General features: G+C 36.3%; 1 long non-coding RNA gene across 1 annotated transcript; it reads right to left on the bottom strand.

Annotated features, from left to right (window-relative positions):
- Nucleotides 1-8,616: 8,616 nt before the first annotated feature.
- LOC106876030 (uncharacterized) lies at nucleotides 8,617-22,331 on the bottom strand. Its single transcript, XR_001410190.3, has 4 exons — nucleotides 22,024-22,331; nucleotides 13,894-13,951; nucleotides 10,233-13,409; nucleotides 8,617-8,790 (listed from the first exon to the last, which is right to left on the bottom strand). It is a non-coding gene; the product is annotated as an uncharacterized LOC106876030 (long non-coding RNA).
- Between the last annotated feature and the right edge of the window lie 4,143 nt (nucleotides 22,332-26,474).

Genomic DNA, 26,474 nt, shown 5'->3' with positions numbered 1-26,474 from the left:
CTTTACAGGAATTTCTCACTGGATCTGTTAACTGCAATCCTTCATTAATCTTTTTGAAGTTATTTATTTCTCACATAGCTGTCTCTTTAAATGTGACCGTATGTTTTCAATTTGATTGAGATCTGACAATAATTATTGAATGTCAATCCAGATCATCAAATGTTTTTACTCAAAAGTAAATAGGTCATGCTTCAAAAATCATAAATCAGTGTTTTATTTATTTTTGTTTATCTGGGGATAAAAAAAACCCTAACAATCCAAATATTTATCTGAATTTTTTTAAATAGCATTTATTCCAGAGCAGCCTTCAACGTTCATTATATTACCATAAGGAAGCAATAAAGGATCGACCTGGTTTTCTTACCTGCTAGAAATAGCAGCCAAATCACAAGTCATGCTCAGTTGTCTTAAAGATAAGAACATGTTGGGTGATGTAGTTCTTAATACACATAACGACAGGATGATCACAGTTGGAATGTCTTTCATTATAAGTCTGCTCAATCAGAGATGATATGGGATTTGACCCTTCAGCATTCAGGATTGTTTTGAATTAAACATGCATTATCTTGTGGCTGTGAGATTTCAATGGTGAGATTGTATATTTTTAGAATGACTTTGTAGGGTGGGTGTGAGAGGCCTAATCTGGCCAGTTTGAACATAAAACAAGTAGAATATTTGGGCGGGATATGGCTATTCTAAATGCTAAAAGGTCAACAGCAAAATCAAAAATTAAACCAGCAAGATCTTCACTACAAAACAACCCCACAATACTCTATGTTGCCTTTCTCAAATGCATCATTTGTTTTCTCTTAAGACAAATTAACTCTTCACATCTACCATGCCATGAGCCCTTAATGGCAAAGTTTTGGATTAGGATGCCCACATAAGTTGAAATTGCTCCATTTTGACGTGGAATTTTACAATTTTTTTTTTTTTTTTGCTATAGTCTTTAAAATGATGGGGGCATCTTTTTATGAAAAAGCATTTTGGAAAATTTTTGATTGTTTTTTTCACTTCACCTCTCTCACCACTACACACTTTATTTTATTCATTTTTTTTTTTACTTGTTTCAGTCATTTGACTGTGGCCATGCTGGAGCACTGCCTTTAGTCGAGCAAATCAATCCCGGGACTTATTCTTTGTAAGTCTAGTACTTATTCTATCGGTCTCTGTTGCTGAACTGCTAAGTTACGGGGACGTAAACACACCAGCATCGGTTGTGAAGCGATGTTGGAGGGACAAACACAGACACACACTTAAAAACCATGGGAGAAACCTTTGCAGTAAAAGAAAAATTGTAAATATTTTCAGAAGTAAAGATGTGCGATTTAAGGGAGATTTGGTTGTTGCTTCTAGCATATCCCATGACTACCTTTCTCATTTCTTTGTCACTCTTACATGTATTGATGTTTTTCAGCATTTTTCTCTCCTATACTATCATACTACCATAAAAAAAATTGGGAATATTTATGATTTCTTTTAACACCATTCCCCCACCCCTATTGTTTCTGTTTATAACTTTAAGATATTGGAAGGACTGAGATGATCGTTGCTGGGAATTATCCACAGTGATTTAAAACAGAAGCATGTAAAAGTTAATTTATTTTAATAGTATACTTTTCTGTTAGTAAATATGCTTTTCCTTACACACTCACACACACACACTCACTCTCAATGTCACTTGATTTGGGGTGGGTTGAGTAGAAAATTTAAATTACAAGTTTTTTATTTTTGTTGCTTAAATCCCAACAATGTACTCTATGTGCGTTACTTCCACCATCATCAAATCATAAAATGTATTTATAGGAAGAAAAATATTGAAAAACATCAATAGGCGTGGGAGTGGTTGTGTGGTAAGTAGCTTGCTTACCAACCACATGGTTCCGGTTTCAGTCCCACTGCGTGGCACCTTGGGCAAGTGACTTCTACTATAGCCTCGGGCCGACCAAGGCCTTGTGAGTGGATTTGGTAGACGGAAACTGAAAGAAGCCCGTCGTATATATATATGTATATATATATATGTTTGTGTGTATGTTCGTGTGTCTGTGTTTGTCCCCCCCAACATCACTTGACAACTGATGCTGGTGTGTTTACGTCCCCATAACTTAGCGGTTCGGCAAAAAGAGACCGATAGAATAAGTACTAGGCTTACAAAGAATAAGTCCTGGGGTCAATTTGCTCGACTAAAGGCGGTGCCCCAGCATGGCCGCAGTCAAATGACTGAAACAAGTAAAAGAGTAAAAGAGTATATGTGAGAATGACAAAGAAATGAGGAAGATGGTCATGAGATGTGCTGGAAACAACAGCCAAATCTCCCTTAAAACACACACCTTTGCTTCTGAAAATATTTACAGTTTTTTGGGTTTTTTTTTTTACTGTAAAGACTTCTCCCATTAAAAAAAAAATGGCCCAAATCGCCCAGCAGTGGGGTGGTGAGAGAGGTGAAGTGAAATGAAAATCAAAAATGTTTATCATATACAGATACCAACTGCCCATCATTTAGAAGGCTGAGGTAAAAAAAGTGGAAAATTCCCCATCAAAACAGAGAAAATCTAACTTATGTGGATGTCCTGATCTGAAACCTGCCACCTTAACAACCTGATGGGATTCTAAGGATTGTCATGACATACAGTGAGTCTTAGACATTCTTAGACCTGAAGAAACACATTCCTCTCCAGGTCATCACTGAAATGCTTTAACCAATTAAAGAAAAAACAACTTTATTCACTGCAAAACACAAGCTGACATACAAGTTTCATGACTAATTATATGACAATTTGAAATATTTCTTAAAACTAAAGTGGGAGTTTGCAACTGAAGGAGGCGTTGTATAGATCGCAGAAAAAATATTCTAATAGTTACATTTTTTACCTTGCATTTAAAAGAAAGAAAATTATTTTTCTGCTTCATCTCCTGCTGCACGGTATGTTGAATAAGTGACACCTACTTGCTATAGCCTCAAGTCAACCACAAAGCATCTTCATGCATAAATTTCGTTGATGGAAACCATTTAAAATACATGTGTGTGTTTATGTGTGTTTATGTGTGTTTATGTGTATATATGTGTGTGTTTATGTATGTATATCTTTTACTTGTTTCAGTCATTAGACTGTGGCCATGCTGGGGCACTGCTTTAAATGGTTTTTAGTCAAATCGACCCCATGCCTTTTTTTTTCCTTAAGCCTAGTACTTATTCCATTGATCTTTTTTGCTGACCCACTAAGTTACAGGGGACATAAACAAGACACAAGACACATATACATAGATATGTACACATATATGTATATGTGTATATATCTATGTATATATATACAACAGGTTTCTTTCAGTTTTTGTCTCCCAAATCCACTCACAAGGCTTTGGTTGGCCTGAGGCTATAATAAAAGACACTTGTCCAAGATGCCCTAAGCAGTGGGACTGAACCTAGAACCATGTGGCTGGGGAGCAAGCTCCTTATCACACAGCCATGCCTGTGCCCGAAGTTCTTGTCATTACTGGCAGCTCACCTCACCAAGGTATCAGGTGATGCTTGTGAGAGTATTTGGTTTTTCCAGTGCCTTAACCTTGCCATAACCTGCAGTAGTGCTGTGAGCATGCTGGCTTGCTTCAGTAAGTTCCATTGAATCACTGTATGGATGAATGCTGTTACCTACTAATATTGAAAGACTGCCTCTGTACACATTTAAATATATACATATAAAAGACACACCTCAACTTATATCATTTCGAGTTGCACCTTTCTTGACTTTATATCAGTCCTCTATGAACACATTTAAAAACAGCATTAAAAAATTTAAAAAACCAATAAGGAAATGGCAGATAAAATACATGTGAAAATATTTACAAATTATTTACAAAAACAGATAAACGGTAATGAATTTTTTTAAATGTACATAGTTACAATATTTACATTTATTTAAATGGCTTTTGGCAATGATAATTCCTGCATTCCATTGTGAGATAGTGTTGTAGTTTGTATCAAGTTATTCAAACATGTGTGTGTTTACTGTGTAAAAATTTTGCATTTTTTATTTTCATACGCTATTCTTCACATGAAAGCTCCTACTGTCAACTCTAGTCCTGGTGGTCCTAAGCACCATGCTTATATTTTTTGTAAAATACATTGGCTATGATAAAATATTTTGAACAAGGTGAAAAGATGATAGCACAAGCAGGCACTTATCGCTAAAGTCAGATGTTGATATTTACGAATATTCACAAAAGATTTTCGACTTACATTCAAGATACTGCTCTAGGAATGCAGAGCATTGTAATCACCAAGAAAAGATGCAAAACTATTGATAAAATGGAACAGCTTCTTTCCTTTTGGCTTGAATGACTGATTCATCTGTGTATCTCCCCATAAGCCAGATAATAATTCAAGAGATAGTGCCTTCATTGTACAGTGACCTTAACAAGTATCCCAACGATGTGACAGAGGATTTCAAGAGCAATACAAGATGATTTATGTGATTTGAGTAGCAATACAATCTTTATAACATTAAGGTCCAAGGCAAAAGTGCATCAGCAACTGCACACAAAGGAAGAGTTGGTGGAGCTGAAAGAACAGCAATAAGAAAGGTGAAGAAGGGCAAAGGTATTCTATGCAAGTTCTTGCAGCATGCTGACAGCTGACAGTCTGAACTGGAAACGTCTGGTAACAAACTAGTTTCTTCAACTTCAATATCCACACTATAATCCACACTTCTTCTCCAACAACCCCTTCCGACCAATGAAGCACATTGATGTCGCCAATCAGAAAATATTTGTTTGAATTTTATTTTAATTTTGGTTTCCATTTTTAAAAAAAAATTTTAAACATTCTTTTTTTTTATATTTAAATGTTTAAAGTGTGGTTGACAGGCGGTTTACTGATGTAAAAAAGTGTAATAACTTGCTGTAGCAAGACTGTTGTCATAAATTGCTTGTTTAAGCTTAAATAGTCGGAAATTGGCTCATCCTACCTGTTCCTAACGATTGGTCACATAAACTGGTCATGTGACGGTGTCATACTTGACTGAGTCCATTTCTTTGGTCTAGATTGGTCTAGTTTTACATGGGATGCAGTTTTGTTTCCAATCACATTATGTGATAAATCAACCAGTGCAGTGCAGTAAAATCAAATGCTTGTTGAGCCTCTTTCTGTTTTTAAATAGGGGGAAATTTTTCTGCCTTTGGCAGTGAGGTGAACATTTTCAGTGAGAGGAGAATTTCTTTCAAGGAAGCTATATCATGTCATTTTGTTCCAGTTTTTGAAGCACATGTAACCAAATTCTGACTGAATTGAGAAGCGAACTATGTTTGCTTTCTACAGACAGTTATCTTCATGATGTATCCACCTGGTTCACTGTATTATTTTATTTAGCGGATGAATAAAGCATCACAGTTCATGAAAGCTCATTTTCTTGTATTTTTTTCCACCATTTTATACACCACTCCCGGGAAACAAGAATTTATAATGTGAGGACCAGAGATACACTTCACACTAGCTAAACTTGCCCTTTAAAAAAATTAAAGTGAAATACAATAGAAGTGCTAACAGTGACATACCAGAATTTGGCAGAATTCTGCTTTATGCATGCCATATAACCTCATAACATTTTAATTTTTGGGAATTTTCAGAAAATGTTTGGGAATTTGTGTTCAACACATGAGAATTCATACGATTATGAAGAACGATTTTTAAAGAATTTTTCAAAATTCTAATTTCTTTTTTATTCTTTGGAATATTTTTTTTTTTATTGCTTTCAAATCACAGTTTAAAGTATGGACTGTCTGAATTTTTGGTTTAAATCCCAGCAATAGACCATTAAATGTATCTATAGGGAGAAAGATATTGAAAAACATCAAAACATCAGTGACAAACAAACGAGGATAGTATAAAGTGGTCATGAGATGTGTAAAATTAACAGCTAAATAACCCTTAAATCACACATAAATTTTCTTTTTATTTTTGCATAGTTGTATGAGTTCCTGTGTGTAGAACACAAATTTGCAAAAGTTTTCTGAAAATTCAAAAAAATAAAAGAGTTATGAAGGGTTATATGCCATGTGTGAAGCAGAATTCCGCTTAGAATTTTATTAAAAGAATATTAAGAACTCACTCATTATGTTATACCCATAAGCACCTTTATGGAAAGTACATTCTAGTGATGTGTTAAGTATTTCAGAAATACCAGCTGAGGTACACAAAATGACAGCTTCCAAATCCTGTTTTCTAACTGGGTAAAAATTTTCAAACTTTAAACCTGTATAACTGAAAAAAAAAAAATTTCTGGAAAAAGTTAAGTATTTCCTGAGATTAAATGTGAAAACTACATGAATACATTAAATTTTAAAATTTTCCAATAAACTTTGAAATTTCCACAAGTACAGCCAAACAGAAAAGATCCCTGAAAGTGGATATTTTCATGACAAAATCTATGTAATCAACCTATTCACCAATAAAAAAAATGCTGCTGAAACTGGTGTTGTGAACCTTTAAATTCCATTTGAGTTCTTATTTTATGCATATACAAGGGTATGCTGAAAAGTTCCTGGCTTTGGGTAAAAGAAAATACAAGAGGAACAATTAATTATGATTTTATTCAACATATTCCCCTCTCAGATTCACACAACGGTCCTTTAGTTTTCCTAAGTCCTATAAAATAACTTGGAAGGTTGGGCCTCTGACCAGGCCTTTTGTGACACCCTTAAAGCCAGAAACTTTCTAGCACCCCTTCATATATATGTGCATCTATGTATATTTGTGTGTGTGTATTTCTTTCCCCACCGTTTGACAACTGATGTTGGTTTGTTTACATTATTGTTACTGAGTAGTTCAAGCAAAAACAATCTATAGAATAAGCACCAGATTTACATACGGAATGCAAGAGTTGATTTGATGATAAAATAAACTATTTAAGGTGCTGCCCCAGCATGGTCGTAGTTCAATGACTGAAATAAGTAAATTAATAATAGTATGTGACTCTCTTAATCATTGCAGTACCATACAAACAATTAGTCATTCAAGGTTATATCTTGTTCGTGCAATACTTAAATAACTGCTCTGTTTTCAACAAAAGTATCTGGAACTTTTGAAAGAGTCTAATAAATTGAAATTAAATATGAACAGAGGTGCAGGCATGACTCTGTAGTAAGAAGTTTGCTTCCCAACCATGTAGTTCTGGGTTCAGTCCCACTGTGTGGCACCTTGGGCAAGTGTCCCTAAGTTGAAAGAAAATTTGGCTGGAACTTGCTTCAGCAACGATGAGAAATTGAAAGATGAGGTTCAGCACTTTCTCAAAAACATGGCGGTGAGCTGGTATGACATGGGCATACAAAAACTGCCCCAGCGCCTACAAAAATGCGTCAACCGAAATGGTGACTATGTAGAAAATAGATAAATGTTCAAACTTTAAAATGATGTCAACATCACTGACAATAAACATTCCTGTGATTTCTAAATATTTTGGAGACCTTACTTTTGGGATTATCTTCGTAGATATGTTTTGTTCTATGTATACCATTAACGTCTTTCTTATAAACTGTTCTTAGGAATTTCAAAGTTTTTGGTAGCATTATAATATTAAATAGAAATAAAACTTAAGTAATTAATATTTCAATAAGTAGTCTTCTGATACTCTATACGAAAAATAAGTAAAAATTTAATTATGATGAAATCTCATTAATAAAATATAGTTTCATTTGAAATTAATGCTAGTTTATTTTCAAATAAGACTGGATGGATTTCATTATTATTGCAAATAGTGATAAACATTTCAATATTTACAAGGTATTGTAGAAACAGCATTAATCATGAGCTGAAGTGTCTACGTACATACACACAAACACACATATATACATACATACACACACACATGCACACATACACACACACACATATTATATATGTATATAAATATATATATGCAGATATACGTTTATAAATATGTGTATATGTAGATGTATATAAATATATATGTATATGTATATAAATATATATCCCCCTCTCACTCTCTGGGAGAGAGGCACAAGCACATAAATATCTATACATATATATAACATATCTATATCTATCTATCTATCTATCTATCTATTTATCTATCTATCTATCTATCAATCTATCTATCTATCTATCTATCTATCTATAGGCACAGGAGTGGCTGTGTTGTAAGTAAATTGCTTACCAACCACATGGTTTGGGATCATTCCCACTGTGTGGCACCTTGGGCAAGTGTCTTCTACTATAGCCTCAGGCCGACCCAAGCCTTGTGAGTGGATTTGGTAGACGGAAACTGAAAGAAGTCCATCGTATATATGTATATATATGTATGTGTGTCTATATGTTTGTGTGTCTGTGTTTGTCTCCCCAACATCACTTGACAACTGGTGGTGGTGTGTTTACATCCCCGTAGCTTAGCGGTTCGGCAAAAGAAACCGATAGAATAAGTACTAGGCTTCCAAAGAATAAGTCCTGGGGTTGATTTGCTTGACTACAAAGGCGGTGCTCCAGCATGGCCACAGTCAAATGACTGAAACAAGTAAAAGAGTAAAGAATATATATATACATATATATACATATATATACATATATACATATATATATATTTGATTAATTAGAGATGGAAGGTGGAAGATGGAAGATACACGAGTTTTTATTAATCACTGCAATTGTTTCAACTCATCTGGCATTGATACTTCATGGGTGGGATACCCAACAACTGGTTCAGGAGGATCTGACGGTGGAGATGCGGCTGATAAACAGATACAACTCATTAAAATAACAGTTCCTCAACGTATCTTCTCAGTCTGTGTAAAGAAAAGCAGCAAATTTAAGGACATAGCTTCATTTATATAGAAAGAACATCAATAATAAAATAAAAGATGCAAAATAAGAAATGAACACACAGTACAGCATACAACAGTTTCGCATAACCAGCCCCAGCCCATTCAAAAGTACCTTGGATCGTAGGGTGACCTACTGTGCTTGAGGAAACCTATTGAATCAAGTACATCAACATCAAAATGAAGATCAAATAGAAATTGTAGTTGTGATACCCATGCCGGTGGCACGTAATGCATCTCAAAGCTGCAGGAAGGAGCCAGGAAACTATGTAACAACAACAACAATAATGATAATCATCATCATCATCATCATTTAACATCCGCTTTCCATGCTAGCATGGGTTGGATGATTTGACTGGGGACTGGCAAACCAGATGGCTACACCAGACTCCAATCTGATGTGGCAGAGTTTTTACAGCTGGATGGCTTTCTTAATGGCAACCACTCCGAGAGTGTAGTGGGTGTTTTTTATGTGCCACCGGCACGAGGGCCAGTCCGGTGGTACTGGCAACGACCATGCTCAAATGGTGTTTTTTACGTGCTACCTGCACAGGAGTCAGTCCAATGTTTTGTTCACATGCCACCAGCACAAGTGCCAGTAAAGTAATGCTGGAAACGATCGCGCTCAAATGGTGCTTTTTACGTGCCACCGGCACGGAAGCAAGACCGTTGATCTGGCAGTGATCCCACTTGAATAATGATAATAATAATAATAATAATAACAACAACAACAACAACAACAACAACAACAACAACAACAACAACAACAACAACAGCAACAACAACAACAATAATAATAATAATAATAATAATAGAAATAAAAATGGTTTCAAATTTTGGCTCAAGGGGACCAATCTTAAGGGGAGTAAGTTGGTGACATTGACCCTAGTGTTCAGTGGGTACCTATTTTACCAACCCCAAAATAATGAGAAGCAATGTTGATCTCAATGGAATTTGAACCAGAAACATAAAGTATCAGAAGAAATGGTGCTAACAATAATGATGATTTCTTAGACACATAAAAGATCAGAATTTGAGGAAGTTGATTACATTTACTCCATCACATAACTGGTATTTTTTTCTGTCAGTTCCAGTGAGAAAGACAAAATCAATTCTGGCATGATTTGAACTCAGAGCATTAAGACTCAGAACAAATACCACAAAATATTTTGACTGACTCTCCAATAATTCTGCAAGTTTACCATTTTACAAACTGATACTTTAATTATTTTGCTAATTTAACAACAATAAAAGTCTATAAATGTCAATTCATTGATTAATTATGTATGTTAAAGTATGGTCGATATTTTCCAATGAAATGCAAACTTCATATTGATTTGCTGTTTTTAGTTGTTACATTTTCTTAAAGTCAATTCAGTTTGTTCTATATAATTCTCTGTACTTACCAAACATCTTATCTAAATGACATTTCCTGGTGCATATTCTTTGATTCTTTTACATGTTTCAATCATTTGATTGGGGTCATGCTGGAGCACCACCTTAAAGGGTGTTAGTCAAAGAAATCAACCCCAAGACTTATTCTTTGTAAGCCTAGTACTTATTCTATCAGTCACTTTTGCCAAACCATTAAGTTACAGGTATGTAAACACCAGCATCGGTTGTCAAGTGATGGTGGGGGTGGGGGTGGATAAACACAGACACACACACATAAATAAATACATACATACATACATATATATATATATGGAAGGAAAGATTTGCCAATGTTCTGCGCCGTGAGGACCAAAGACTCGAGGTATTTCGTGTTGCAAGACAGTGTAGGAGAGAGAATAGTGATGTTGTAGGAGAGAAATGTGTTCGCATGGATGATGGTACGCTTGCATTAAATGAGGATGCAAAGAAAGAGGTCTGGAGATGCCACTACGATAGATTGCTTAATAAAGAGAATGAATGGGAGAAAGAGAGCCTGCCGTATGTCGACCCAATAGAGGGACCAGCTATCCGAGTTGATAGTACCAGGGTAGATAAAGCAATTAAGAGTATGAAGACCGGGAAAGCCCCCGGCCCATCAGGAATCTCTGCAGAGATGCTCAAAATATCTGGCAGTGTTGGCTATAGCCTAGTCACCCGTATTACGAACCAGGTGATACACGAAGGAGTCATACCCAATGACTGGTGTAGCAGCATCATAGTCAACTGCTACAAAGGTAAAGGGGACGCTTTAGATACAAATAATTACAGAGGCATCAAGCTGTTAGATCAGGTTATGAAAGTTACAGAGAGGGTCATAGCCCAACTAATTAGGGAGCGAATCAATTTAGATGAGATGCAGTTTGGGTTCGTGCCAGGTAAAAGCACTACTGATGCCTTATTTCTAGTGAGACAGTTGCAGGAGAAATACCTAGCTAAGGATAAACCTCTGTACCTGGCTTTCGTTGACATGGAGAAAGCCTTTGACAGGGTCCCCCGATCCCTTATCTGGTGGTCAATGAGGAAACTTGGGATAGAAGAATGGTTAGTGAGAGCTGTGCGAGCCATGTACAGAGATGCTGCCAGTAAGGTGAGGGTTGGAAATGAGTACAGCAATGAATTCCGGGTAGAGGTAGGGGTCCACCAAGGTTCCGTCCTCAGCCCCCTCTTATTTATCATAGTCCTCCAGGCAATCACAGAGGAGTTCAAGACAGGTTGCCCCTGGGAGCTCCTCTATGCTGATGACCTTGCCCTAATTGCGGAGTCACTATCAGAACTAGAGGAGAAGTTTCAGGTGTGGAAGCAAGGTCTAGAATTGAAGGGCCTTAGAGTCAACCTAGCTAAAACCAAAATCCTAATAAGTAGGAAGGTAGATAAAACACAAACCCCTTCAGGTAGATGGCCCTGCTCAGTATGTAGAAAAGGAGTAGGTAGTAACTCTATAAGATGTACCCGGTGCAAGCTATGGACACATAAGAGGTGCAGCAACATCAAAGGCAGGTTAACTAGCAAGTTAGTTTTTGTTTGTGGCAGATGTTCAGGTGCAATAAAGACTGCAAACAAACAGGAAACAACTTCTATCTCATTCCAGGGTGAAAAACTAGAGGTAGTCGATAGCTTCCGCTATCTGGGCGACCAAGTTAGTAGTGGGGGTGGGTGCGCTGAAAGTGTAGCTGCTAGAATAAGAATAGCCTGGGCAAAGTTTAGAGAGCTCTTACCCCTGCTGGCGACAAAGGGACTCTCACTCAGAGTAAAAGGCAGACTGTATGACGCATGCGTACGAACAACCATGCTACATGGCAGTGAAACATGGGCTGTAACTGCTGAGGACATACGTAAGCTCGCAAGGAATGAAGCCAGTATGCTCCGTTGGATGTGTAATGTCAATGTGAATACCCGTCAGAGTGTAAGTATCTTGAGAGAAAAGCTGAACATTAGAAGCATCAGTTGTGGCGTGCAAGAGAGACGATTGCGCTGGTATGGACATGTGGTGAGAATGGAGGAGGATAGCTGCGTGAAAAAGTGCCACACCCTAACAGTTGAGGGAACCTGTGGAAGAGGTAGGCCCAGGAAGACCTGGGCTGAGGTGGTGAGGCAAGACCTTCGTACATTGGGCCTCACCGAGGCGATGACTACGGACCGAGACCTTTGGAAATGTGCTGTGCGTGAGAAGACCCGGCAAGCCAAGTAAGATCGTTGCCAGTGCCCCTGGACTGGTTCTTGTGCGGGTGGCACATGAGATGCACCATTTTGAGCGTGGCCGTTGCCAGTACCGCCTGACTGGCTCCTGTAGGATTTTCGAGCGAGATCGTTGCCAGTGCCCCTGGACTGGCTTGTGCGGGTGGCACATAAAAGACACCATTTCGAGCGTGGCCGTTTTCGTGCGGGTGACACGTAAAAGCACCCACTACACTCTCTGAGTGGTTGGCGTTAGGAAGGGCATCCAGCTGTAGAAACTCTGCCAAATCAGACTGGAGCCTGGTGTTGCCATCCGGTTTCACCAGTCCTCAGTCAAATCGTCCAACCCATGCTAGCATGGAAAGCGGACGTTAAACGATGATGATGATGATGATGATGATATATATATAAAGTATGGGGGTTTAGTTCACAGGTGATCTAAACAATTAAGTACACTAGGTAAGTGCTGTAACAGATTACTAGGGCTCCAAGGTTATAGCCGAGATGGTAGTTATGGAGTCATTGCAGATTTCCAATGCAACGGATAAATTATTGTTAAAGAGTACAACAAACATTAAGGCAAGGCAAACATCTCAAGTCATATACAATAATAATATTGTATACAACTTGAGATGTTTGCCTTGCCTTAATGTTTGTTATCTTCTTTAACAATTATATATATATATTTATGTATGTGTCTTTGTGTCTGTGTTTGTCCCCCCAGCATCACTTGACAACTGATGTTGGTGTGTTTATGTCCTTGTAAGCTAGTGGTTCAGCAAAAGAGACAGATAGAATAAGTACTAGGCTTTTAAATCCTGGGGTCAATTTCTTCGACTAAAAGGTGGTGCTCCAACATGGCCACAGTCAAATGACTGAAATAAGTAAAAGAATAAAAGAAAAAGGTACTGGGGTTGATTTATTCGCCTAAAACTTCTTCAAGGCAGTGCCCCAGCATGGCCACAATCTAATGACTGAAACAAGTAAAAGATAAAAGATAAAAATATATTATTACTCTCTAGTATTGATAAAACAAGATATTTCTAATACTTTGTATCCATTAATACAACAGCACCCCCTTGAACAACTTCCATAATTGGCTATTTCTTATCATTCTTCAATTCAATTATGTTCTCCCATTCAGTAGCATTGTAATTTGACTTAATTCTTTACGTAAGATATTACATGAAATTTCAAAATGTGATTACAAAAATCATCAAGTGTTTTGTTCTTGTCTTTTGGTGAAGAATTGTTGCTTTTGTTTGTATCAAGCTATTCATCATCATTATCCTTACCAAATAATTCTTCTACAAACTAATTTTCTACCAAATTCTGAAATGCTGTCTTTAATTTCATTATAATTACATCTCAAAGGAGATAGGATGAATTTTAGTCCTTTAGCTAGTATATTGATTTGTTGTATTGTTAATGTTTTCTTCAATAAATATATTTTATTACCTTTAGTTTCTCCATTTTGTTTGGTTCTACTGAGAATCTCGGTTCTTCATGACAGGGCCTACAAAAATAGTTACCATTATTGTGTTGGTTAGACTTTGCAATGCAATTTTATTATCACCTAACAATATTAAATATGTTTTTGGACTCCGTGTTTATAGGATGAATTTCAAGATAGAAACACCAACTTTTCTCCAACAAAGAGAAATAATCAAAGAAATAATGTTTGAATACTAACAGAAGCAAAACCACTATTGAAAGTTTTATCATGTGTATCTGCATAATGCATTGCTGCTCAAAAGAGTCCTTAGTCAAATTGGGTTTTACTAATGCACATTGTTAAAATGAATATAAGATAGCCCAAATCATTTACAAGTATATAACAAATGTCAAACAGTTAAAACATATGAATGATCCAACTGTGGAATATGACTTGAATTATCCAAAGATCAGAATTCATTTCGGAACTAAAGAATATTTTTATTGTGCCTGCGTATCCAAATATTTCATTTATGTTGTCATGTGTTCAAGACGTGGAGAAAAATACATAGGGACAAACTGAAATTAACTTTAAGAAAACGAGTGACATTCCACAGACAGTAAATTCAATTTCTCTGCTGCACTCTTGAATCTGGACCAGAAATCATTCAAAATATGGAATCAAAACTTAAAATTAAGTGACCGCAAAGTAAACTTATCACATTAGCTTGTAGAAAGAAAACAGGTTCCTAATAACATCGAGGAAATGACCATACTCATTATGCAGAGAAGGAGGCAGTAGAAACTCCATATGATGTACCAAATGTAAAGTATGGAGGCACAAAAGGTACAGTAGGATCATGAGCAAGGTTTGCAAAGATGGTACACTTTGTAAGTTACAGACGCATGGGATAAGTAAACACTAAGAGTGCACATACAATATATTTCTCTCAAATGCTTAGGCAGTTCCCTAGATGTAGTTCATATGTTTTATTACTTAGATGGACAGATTAGTAGTGGAGGTGGATGCTTTGAAAGCAGAGTAGCAAGACTAAAGCCGATTAAAAAAAAAGATCTGACAGATATATATAGATATCTATATATATATATATATATATATATATATATATATATATATATATATATATATATAGATATCTATCTATCTATCTATATATATATATATATATATATATATAAGGATTTACTTTTCGTAATGAGATAAAAAAAACAAGGCTGTGTATAATATAGAACATTTATAAATAGAATGGCCTACAGCTGTTTCCAGGATATTTATTATATCCCTTCCTCGGCAACAGTGTGAGAGGATGATTAAGCAATAGTTAGTTTAGTTAAGATAGGAAATAGAGAGTGAATGTAGGGATATTGTAATTGTAAATTCATTATTTAGGCAGAATATATATATATACATATATACACACGCAAACACACACACAAGGGAGTGCTGAAAAGTTTCTGACTTTAAAGGTATTGCGAAAGGCTTGGTTGGAGACTCAACCTTCCTAGTTGTTTTATAATGCTTAGGAAAACAGGACTGCTGCAATAAGTGTGTGAATCTGAGAGGCGAATATGTTGAGTAAAATCATAATTAACTGATCCTTTTGCATTTCCTTTTACCTAGGGCCAGAAACCTTTCAGTAACCCCTTGTATATATATATATATATATATATATATATATATATATATCATCATCATCATCATCATCGTTTAACGTCCGCTTTCCATGGGTTGGACGATTTGACTGAGGACTGGTGAAACCGGATGGCAACACCAGGCTCCAGTCTGATTTGGCAGAGTTTCTTCAGCTGGATGCCCTTACACACACATATCGTTGCTACTATGCAAAAGTGTCATAAGTCCAAAACATTGCTTTTTCAGAGAATGAAAAAATAGTTTCACCATTCTATAGCAAAACTACACTTTGACAATTTTTGATATCTTCGCATCTGAAGCAGCTGAAGATGTGATAGGTTGACCATAAGAACAGCCTATTGCAAACGAAAATAAATATTGAAAAAAACACATTTGGCCAAATTTTTTTTCTATTTTCTTCTTTTTTTCTATTTTCTTCTTTTTTTCTATTTTCTTCTTTTTTTCTATTTTCTTCTTTTTCTTTCACAAAGAAAAGCTCTACACTGTATTTTGTCCCCTCTGTGTTTGGCCCTGTGTGGTTAATAAAGAAAGTTATCTATCTATATCTTTATCATCCTGTCTATCTCTCTCTCTCTCTATCAATCAATCTATCTATCTATCTATCTATCTATCTATATAAATATATATATATATCTGTCTGTCTGGCTGTCTGCCTGTCTGGCTATCTATCTATCCATCCATCCATCCATATATATATATATATATATATATATATATATATATATATATATATATATATATATATATAAAAAACAAATAATAAATGAGTATATGCATATATACGTACAGGTATGTGCATACCTACGTCTACCTGTATATATAAGTGCATATCTGGGTACAGGACATTGCAAACAAAACGTAGACAAGAAAATAATAATAACCAGAGTACAGAAAACACACAAGCCATATAGAGAACATTTTCCTTCATCAGCTACCCCCGTTTTAACACCGGCGTTTCGAAGAGTTGGGCAGGACACATCGTTAAAATGGCTCTCCCCATGGACCGCAAATTAAATTTGTATACACAAATTAAACCTGTGCCATGGAGGAATGTAGTAGTGGACAAAAAACAAGACAGGAAAACAAACGGAAAAGAAAACAAGACAGGAAAACAAACGGAAAAGGCTATGCGGCCAGACGTGAAAAATTATGTGTATATGAACGCTGTGAGGCACGAACTGAAAGTAGGGACGAAGTAAGCTCGTGTGTTTGCTCGGCGATAGCCAAGGAAGAAAAGGATTAGTGACCGATATATATATATTTATCTTTCTATCTATCTATAAAGAACATTAGGTGCAGGCACAGCTGTGTGGTAAGGAGCTTGCTTCTCAACCACATGGTTCCAGGTTCAGTCCCAAAGGCATGTGAATGGATTTGGCAGACGGAAAGTAAGAGAATGTGTGTGTGTGTGTGTGTGTGTGTGTGTGTGTGTATATATATATATATATATATATGTATATGTATGTATATTACGGAGATGTACTTACATAGCAAGTGACCTGATCTGAGATTGTGTGCTGGAACAAAAACAATTGCAGCATGGAAAGTGTTTATAAGTCATTTAAAAACAAACAAAAACCGTTAAATTCACTTCAACATTTAAATCTAATTTGCCAAAATATTTTTATTGCTTTGAGACCGCAACCTGTTCACTGACACAATTCTGTGCTGCATAGAATTTTGTCAGGGAACAGGTCATGATCTCAAAGCAACAAAAATATTTTGGCAAATTAAATTTAAATGTTGAAGTGAATTTAACGGTTTTTGTTTGTTTTTAAATGGCTTATAAACACTTTACACACTGCAATTGTTATATATATATATATGTATTATGTATGTATATTTGTGTGTGTGTGTATGTGTGTGTATTTGCCCCCCCCCCCCCCACATCGCTTGACAGCCAATGTTAGTATGTTTATATCTCTGTAACTTAGTGGTTCAGAAGAATAAGTACTAGTCTTACTAACAATGTCCTGGGGTCAATTTCTTCAACTAAAACCCTTTGAGGCAGTGCTCCAGTATGGCCGCAGTCAAATGACTGAAATGTGTAAAAGAAAAAAAAGAGTATATGTGTATATATACGTGTATCTATATGTGAGTTGTTATATACTGTTATATACATATATTTATACGCGCACACACACACAAACACACATGTATATATATATATATATAACAAATATATATATTTAGGTAAATATTAAAATAACAAAACACACACACACACACATATATTCAAATTTATTTTATTACTGTGTCATCATCATCATCATCATCATCGTTTAACGTCCGCTTTCCATGCTAGCATGGGTTGGACGATTTGACTGAGGACTGGTGAAACCGGATGGCAACACCAGGCTCCAGTCTGATTTGGCAGAGTTTCTACAGCTGGATGCCCTTCCTAACGCCAACCACTCAGAGAGTGTAGTGGGTGCTTTTACGTGTCACCCGCACGAAAACGGCCACGCTCGAAATGGTGTCTTTTATGTGCCACCCGCACAAGCCAGTCCAGGGGCACTGGCAACGATCTCGCTCGAAAATCCTACAGGAGCCAGTCAGGCGGTACTGGCAACGGCCACGCTCAAAATGGTGCATCTCATGTGCCACCCGCACAAGAACCAGTCCAGGGGCACTGGCAACGATCTTACTTGGCTTGCCGGGTCTTCTCACGCACAGCCCATTTCCAAAGGTCTCGGTCCGTAGTCATCGCCTCGGTGAGGCCCAATGTACGAAGGTCTTGCCTCACCACCTCAGCCCAGGTCTTCCTGGGCCTACCTCTTCCACGGGTTCCCTCAACTGTTAGGGTGTGGCACTTTTTCACGCAGCTATCCTCCTCCATTCTCACCACATGTCCATACCAGCGCAATCGTCTCTCTTGCACGCCACAACTGATGCTTCTAATGTTCAGCTTTTCTCTCAAGATACTTACACTCTGACGGGTATTCACATTGACATTACACATCCAACGGAGCATACTGGCTTCATTCCTTGCGAGCTTACGTATGTCCTCAGCAGTTACAGCCCATGTTTCACTGCCATGTAGCATGGTTGTTCGTACGCATGCGTCATACAGTCTGCCTTTTACTCTGAGTGAGAGTCCCTTTGTCGCCAGCAGGGGTAAGAGCTCTCTAAACTTTGCCCAGGCTATTCTTATTCTAGCAGCTACACTTTCAGCGCACCCACCCCCACTACTAACTTGGTCGCCCAGATAGCGGAAGCTATCGACTACCTCTAGTTTTTCACCCTGGAATGAGATAGAAGTTGTTTCCTGTTTGTTTGCAGTCTTTATTGCACCTGAACATCTGCCACAAACAAAAACTAACTTGCTAGTTAACCTGCCTTTGATGTTGCTGCACCTCTTATGTGTCCATAGCTTGCACCGGGTACATCTTATAGAGTTACTACCTACTCCTTTTCTACATACTGAGCAGGGCCATCTACCTGAAGGGGTTTGTGTTTTATCTACCTTCCTACTTATTAGGATTTTGGTTTTAGCTAGGTTGACTCTAAGGCCCTTCAATTCTAGACCTTGCTTCCACACCTGAAACTTCTCCTCTAGTTCTGATAGTGACTCCGCAATTAGGGCAAGGTCATCAGCATAGAGGAGCTCCCAGGGGCAACCTGTCTTGAACTCCTCTGTGATTGCCTGGAGGACTATGGTAAATAATAGGGGGCTGAGGACGGAACCTTGGTGGACCCCTACCTCTACCCGGAATTCATTGCTGTACTCATTTCCAACCCTCACCTTACTGGCCGCATCTCTGTACATGGCTCGCACAGCTCTCACTAGCCATTCTTCTATCCCAAGTTTCCTCATTGACCACCAGATAAGGGATCGGGGGACCCTGTCAAAGGCTTTCTCCATGTCAACGAAAGCCAGGTACAGAGGTTTATCCTTGGCTAGGTATTTCTCTTGCAACTGTCTCACTAGAAATAAGGCATCAGTAGTGCTTTTACCTGGCACGAACCCAAACTGCATCTCATCTAAATTGATTCGCTCCCTAATTAGTTGGGCTATGACCCTCTCTGTAACTTTCATAACCTGATCTAACAGCTTGATGCCTCTGTAATTATTTGTATCTAAAGCGTCCCCTTTACCTTTGTAGCAGTTGACTATGATGCTGCTACACCAGTCATAGGGTATGACTCCTTCGTGTATCACCTGGTTCGTAATACGGGTGACTAGGCTATAGCCAACACTGCCAGATATTTTGAGCATCTCTGCAGTGATTCCTGATGGGCCGGGGGCTTTCCCGGTCTTCATACTCTTAATTGCTTTATCTTGTGTATGGGAATTAAATTAAAAATCAGTTTTGTAAATGATAAATCTGCACTGAGATCTGTTCAGTGTACAGTGCAATGATTTAAGCATTATTACTAGGTGGTAAAAAGATTTAGATGGATAATAGCTTTTAATGTTGCATCAGCAACACTTTTTAGACTTATAAACTCATTCTAACAGAAAATGCATAATATATGTATATACATGTGTGTGTGTGTGTGTGTGTGTGTGTGTGTGTGTGTGTGTGCGTGCGTGTGCATGTGTGTGTGTATATATACATATAGCTATGTGTATATGTGTGTGTCCATGTATATATATGTGTGTATATATATATATATATATGTATATATGCATATATACATGTGTATATATGTGTATACATATGTATATATATATGTGTGTATATATATGTGCACAACTGTTCACGGATGTTGTTATGTAAGTAAAACATTAATGTTCGAAACTGCAGTACACAACTAATTCTTTATTCTGTATATTTCTCATTTTGTCTTGTTCTGGTGTTGTGCGAAGTTTTTTCTAGAGAACATTATTTTTCTTTGTGGTTGGGTCATTGATAACCTCTTTCTAGCATATTGGATGTCCACCTAGTGGTCATCCCTTATACACGTGTAATACAATTTTTTCTGAATTTTCAGATTTTTTTATATACTAGGCCACTTGGTTTTAAATTGAATTAATATTCAATTTATCACCGTATCTATATAAATAATAATTTAAATAGTTATGTTCTCCAGCCAGCAACATATACTGCAGTAAATTATTCTCTGCAGAATTGTTTCTGGAATTTGGCGTGCCAGAGCTGAGGCAGTTTGAAAATAACCCCAATGTAATCGGTAGAACTATATGCAAGTCTTATTTCATGAAGACAATTCATGTATAGTTCTGCAAATTATATTGATTCTAGAATGGTTGTGCTGACGAGAACACGGATGTTGTTACATAAGTAAAACGTTAATGTTTGAAACCGCGGTACACAACTAATTCTTTATTCTGTATATTTCTCATTTTGTCTTGTTCTGGTGTTTTGCAAAGTTTTTTCTGGAGAACATTATTTTTCTTTGTGGTTGGGTCGTTGATAACCTCTTTCTAGCATATTCGATGTCCACCTAGTGGTCATCCCTTATACACATATATATATATATATATATATATATATATATATATATGTATATATATGTATGTATATATGCATACACATATATATATATGTATATTGATAGATAGATAGATAGATAATTATATATGTATGAGTGTATTTAATATGTCCACTGCACCCAACACATGTAGTGAGAGCTCAGTTGAACTATAGCTTTCCCATCCTCATACTTGTATTATACCATATACATGATATTCATAAAATATTTTCTTTTTCTTTGCTTTCCTATTTCCTCTGTCTTTTGTAAATGTTGCATCTTTAAATTGCATCTTAATGTGTGTAAAAATAACTACACCATGCTTTGAGAAATCCTTAAAACATTTCCTTAAAAAATTGATTTAATGTTTCATACTGTTTTGTGCATTTCTGCTGGTCATGAAGAAATAAAATGAAAGTCAATTGAAATAGGGTTAGCTTTTAACTACTTTTTCATGAAATGCAGTGTTGTTTCAGTAAAGTGTTTGTCTGAGTGTGTGTGTATTGGAGGGTTTTGTGGTAAACTGACTTGACTCTTGTATATTATCGGTTGTTATATTAAAAACAACAGAATGATTCCTTCTTTGTGCAGTTCCTTTGTTTCTAGATGATCAAGTTAATCACTTGACATTTCGTTGACTTTTACAACGAAGTTGTGAGGGCAAAAATGGGTTGGAAGAGATATCAGAAAACATAGCAGAAGAGAAAAATTCAGCAGGAATTTAGCATCTCCCATAGTTTAAAATCTCTTAATCCTGATCTGGAATTATTTCCCTACAAACTCTGAAATACCATGGGCTCTTCAACAACACAAGTGTAAAGGTTAGTTATAGTTGTAGAGAAAACAAAGCAAAATAAAATTAAATATATAAAAAAACTAAGTTCAAATCAACATCCAAATACAACTGCAGCAACATTTTGCCTGCCAAATGGCAAGTGCCATGATAAAGAAAGGCATTTGTGTATGAGGTTAAAATACAATCCAAAGGTAGTATTGGAAAATAGTACACTAGAGTCATAGTATGTTCTAAAGGTAATACTTACAGCATATCAATTACTTCTGAAGGGAAACAAAAGAAATACCACATTACTTAACCAATATATCTGGAAGTTGAAAAGGAACATTATTCAGTATTGATAATAAGCTGATATGATATGTGATTGAAATTACAACTCTTAATGTCACCACATCAAAAAGATGTTTTCAGTTCCTGGTAGGGAAGTATACTTTTATGCAACCTCTCAGTAAAAATGGATGAGGTGGTATTGAAATTGAGTCATGGGAATATATAAATCCTGAAAATTTTCATGTAGTGACACATGTGATAATCCTTGCATCAGCTGACAATTCTGGTGACATCAGCTTAATGAGAGAGAAAGATTATCAGAAAGAGTGAAAGAAAGAGAGAGTGAGTCAAAGAAAGAAAGAAAGAGAGAAAGAGAGAAACAGGAGAGACATGGACATATCATGCTAATTATATCAGGGTTACTGCTTAATGGTATTATGCTTGGTAGATGGGCAGCTTGTGTAAACATTGTTAATGAACTACTCGTAGTTTCTTGCTATGTGTGCATGAAGAATTACATATAACAAGCTTTAAATAAATATACGTGTGTGAGTGTGTGTGTGTCTTTGTATGTTCCTGTCTGTACTTAAGCATACATGTGAAGGCACATGGCTTAGTGGTTAGGATATTCAGCTCATGACTGTAAGGTCACGAGTTCAATTCCCAGAAGCATGTTGTGTTCTTGAGCAAGACATTTTATTTCTCATTACTCCAGTCCACTCACCTGGCAAAAAAAATAAACGAGTTGTACCTGTATTTCAAAGGGCCAGCCGTGTCACATTCTGTGTCACGCTGAAACTTCCTGGGAACTACGTTAGAGGGATGTGTGTCTGTGGAGTGTTCAGTTACTTGCAAGTTAATTTCATGTGCCGGCTGTTCTGTTGATTGGATCAACTGGAACCCATGTTGTCATAACCAACAGAGTGCTAGTAAGCGTACACACACAAATTCCTATATCTACATGTGTGCCCATTTTTCCCAGTCCTAGAATAGGGGTTTGCCTATTTTTATTCAAGTGACAAAGGTGGTGCCACAGTCACTGCATCCATCTGTCTAACAACACTGGTAGCATTGCACTATCAAGCTGAGCTCAAAAGGACTTGCTGCAACAAGATCAGTGCATCAAAATGAATTTTAAATTCACAAGAAGAACCAAAATAGACAGCACAAGGCATTTCATCTGATGTGTTCATAATTCCATTAATCAGCCATTCTGAACTAGGAATTGATATATTCCTCTTGAAAGTTGACCTTGCTATAATTTGAACTCAGTGTACCTTGAACTGTAGCAAATAATACAAAGCCACTATATTCATATTTCTCTCTCTCTCTCTCTCTCTCTCTCTCTTTATGTGTGAAACAATGCTTGAGGTATGATAAAATATATATAAATCTACATAGTACACATACAAGCTTTAGAAATTTACTTAGATTGAAAAATGTGGAACAGCCCTAATTTGGTAATCAACCCTCAGTGAGAAGTTTCATTAAAGAGTTTACATCAGTTGTCAAATTTCCGAGAAACAAGGAGCCAATTCATTTAATACATACCAAATCCAGTAGTTTCAGAGAAGTGGGGCTACTATGAGTACAGACATTGCTGTGTAGTTAAGAAGCTTGGGTTCGGGTTCTGTAACACTGAGCATCCAATTTTCCATGCTTATATGGGTCAATAGAAGTTTGTTGAGACACATTTTCGACTGTCAGATGTCTTTGTTGTCGTCAATCCTCACCGATTTTCAGTCAAAGTAATTGGTTAGACATGTTTTCCATAGAAGACTGGACAAGGACAACCTCTGACTTTCTGCTCTCATCTAGAGAACCGAATGACACAAAACTTTAGAGAAGAAGTTTTCATACACTGTGTATTTTGTGTGTAAGCATTTCTGTTGTTCTGAAAACATATTTCCTTGAACAAGAAAAGCACTCACACACAAAAAACACATAACACAGAAACTTCTTCCCCAAAGGTTTGTGACAGTCTGTTCACTAAATAATTTAAGTAGTGAATAACTTAGAAAAAAGAATCATATATATATCAACATCATCATCATCGTTTAACGTCCGCTTTCCATGCTAGCATATATAAATATATATATATATCATCATCATCGTTTAACGTCCGCTTTCCATGCTAGCATGGGTTGGACGATTTGACTGAGGACTGGTGAAACCGGATGGCAAGACCAGGCTCCAGTCTGATTTGGCAGAGTTTCTACAGCTGGATGCCCTTCCTAACGCCAACCACTCAGAGAGTGTAGCAAATAATACAAAGCCACTATATTCATATTTCTCTCTTTCTCTCTCTCTCTCTCTCTCTCTCTCTTTATGTGTGAAACAATGCTTGAGGTATGATATAATATATATAAATCTACATAGTACACATACAAGCTTTAGAAATTTACTTAGATTGAAAAATGTGATATATATATATATATAGTTGAAATTTATAGAAAAACAAAAGACAAAGACAGGTGTATGAGCAACAAGCAGGTGTATTAGTTTGACACTTGGGAAAATGAAAAAGTCTTTTACATTTCGAGCCTATGCTCTTCAACAGAAAAGAATAAGAGAAAATAAAGAGAGAGAATGAAAAACATCTTATAGATTTAGCGGTCTATCCTGCCTTAACTTCCTCCTCTTTGGATTTGTATATCTTAACCACTTCCTGAACTTTCTACACCTCTCCTCATCTACATAGCTGCACTCCACCCAGATTACAACTGGATATACTGATTCTATTTTCATGGATTTCACTGGATTTTTACGTTGATATAAATATATATATATATATGTATATTAAATGACAATCGTTTTGGCTTACATCCACACTGCTCTCTAGTGAATGGGGAACAATATAATGGAATTCAATTCACCCCACAGTGCAGAAGAAACCTCATCAGATTACATAATACTGAGTCTCCTATCTAAAATTTTACTTTAAATATACCCTATACACACACACACACACACACACACACATATATATACAGGGTGGCCTATTAGTAAGTTTACAGTTATCATGCTGGCACTTTAAATTTCTTTTAAAACATTTTATTACATTTAAATTTCTATCTTACAAACGGAAAAGGGAGCCTGACAAAATTAACTAAATTAACATAGAATAATGGTTTCATATTTTTATATAATCAAGATCTAAACTGTTAATATATGACTGTGAAAGAGATAGTTGAATAACTGTAAACCTACTTTTGGGCCACCCTGTATATATATATATATATATATATATATATATATATATATATATATATATATATATATATATATATATATATATATATATATATATATATATATGTATGTATGTATGTATGTATATATACATATATATATATATATATATATATATATATATATATATATATATATATATACATATGTGCTGTTGACAGTGACTTTGAAGTTTCAGCTATTTAAGTCATCATTGGGCTTAACTGGGTGAAACTTTAAAATCACTGTCAATACCATTCTTGTTTAAGAATAATAGATTTGTACTCTATAAAAGTATAGAGTAACCCATCAGATTAATCTAAGATTGTTTTTCTTATAACTAATCATAAAAACAAACACACACACACAGACACACACATGTGTGTGTGTATATAGATATGTATACATAGGTGTATGTATAGAGTGCCTATTAGAATGCAGTGAGTTAGAACTCTCTATGTTCCATTACACTCCAAAACTGCTGCCTAGGAAGAAAATTTGTTTTATTACACGGAAAATTAATGGTCAAAGAGCATCATTTAAAAAGTACAAAACAAAGTGAATATAGTGTTAAATTATTTATTTATAACATTTTATGCATATTTTAGTGACAATTACACTTCATTCATGTTTAGCCTTCCCCGACCTTGCCATCTCTGTGCCACACAATGATTCCATCAACAGAGACCTTGAAAGCATCCTCTATATCCCGACTTTGTCACTTTCATTAGCGCCAAAGTACAATCACTACTCACAACAAGGAAACATCATTGCACCACATCTGCTTCATAACACTTGTTACCATATTTCTGTTGAAAAATGGCGTCTTTGTTTCAATTAATTTTGAAAATTGTTGCGGTGAGAGTCATTGACACCCCTGGGGTATTGGAAGAATGGACTAGCCGAACTCTTATAAAGAGTAGTGCGTGGTAGTAGTCGGAGAGGGTGTTTTGGTTGTCTCACAAAGTACATCATGTGAACACATTTATTAAGCCTCCACTACATAATCTATTTATATCAACCTGTGGCAGGATTTTAAAAAGTAATGAAGAATTTCGGAATGTGACATTGTCATTGTTGAGCTGGTGTTTGTAACATACAAGTGGGTGCTGAAAAAGTTCCTAGCTTTAAGGGTATTATGAAAGGCCTGGCTGGAGGCCCAAACTTCCAAGTTCTTTTAAAGGGCTTAGAGAAACT

This window comes from Octopus bimaculoides, chromosome 2, assembly GCF_046866305.1.
Source record: "Octopus bimaculoides isolate indiv1 chromosome 2, ASM4686630v1, whole genome shotgun sequence".
NCBI lineage: Eukaryota > Metazoa > Mollusca > Cephalopoda > Octopoda > Octopodidae > Octopus > Octopus bimaculoides.
This window is presented reverse-complemented; position numbering and strand designations above follow the sequence as displayed.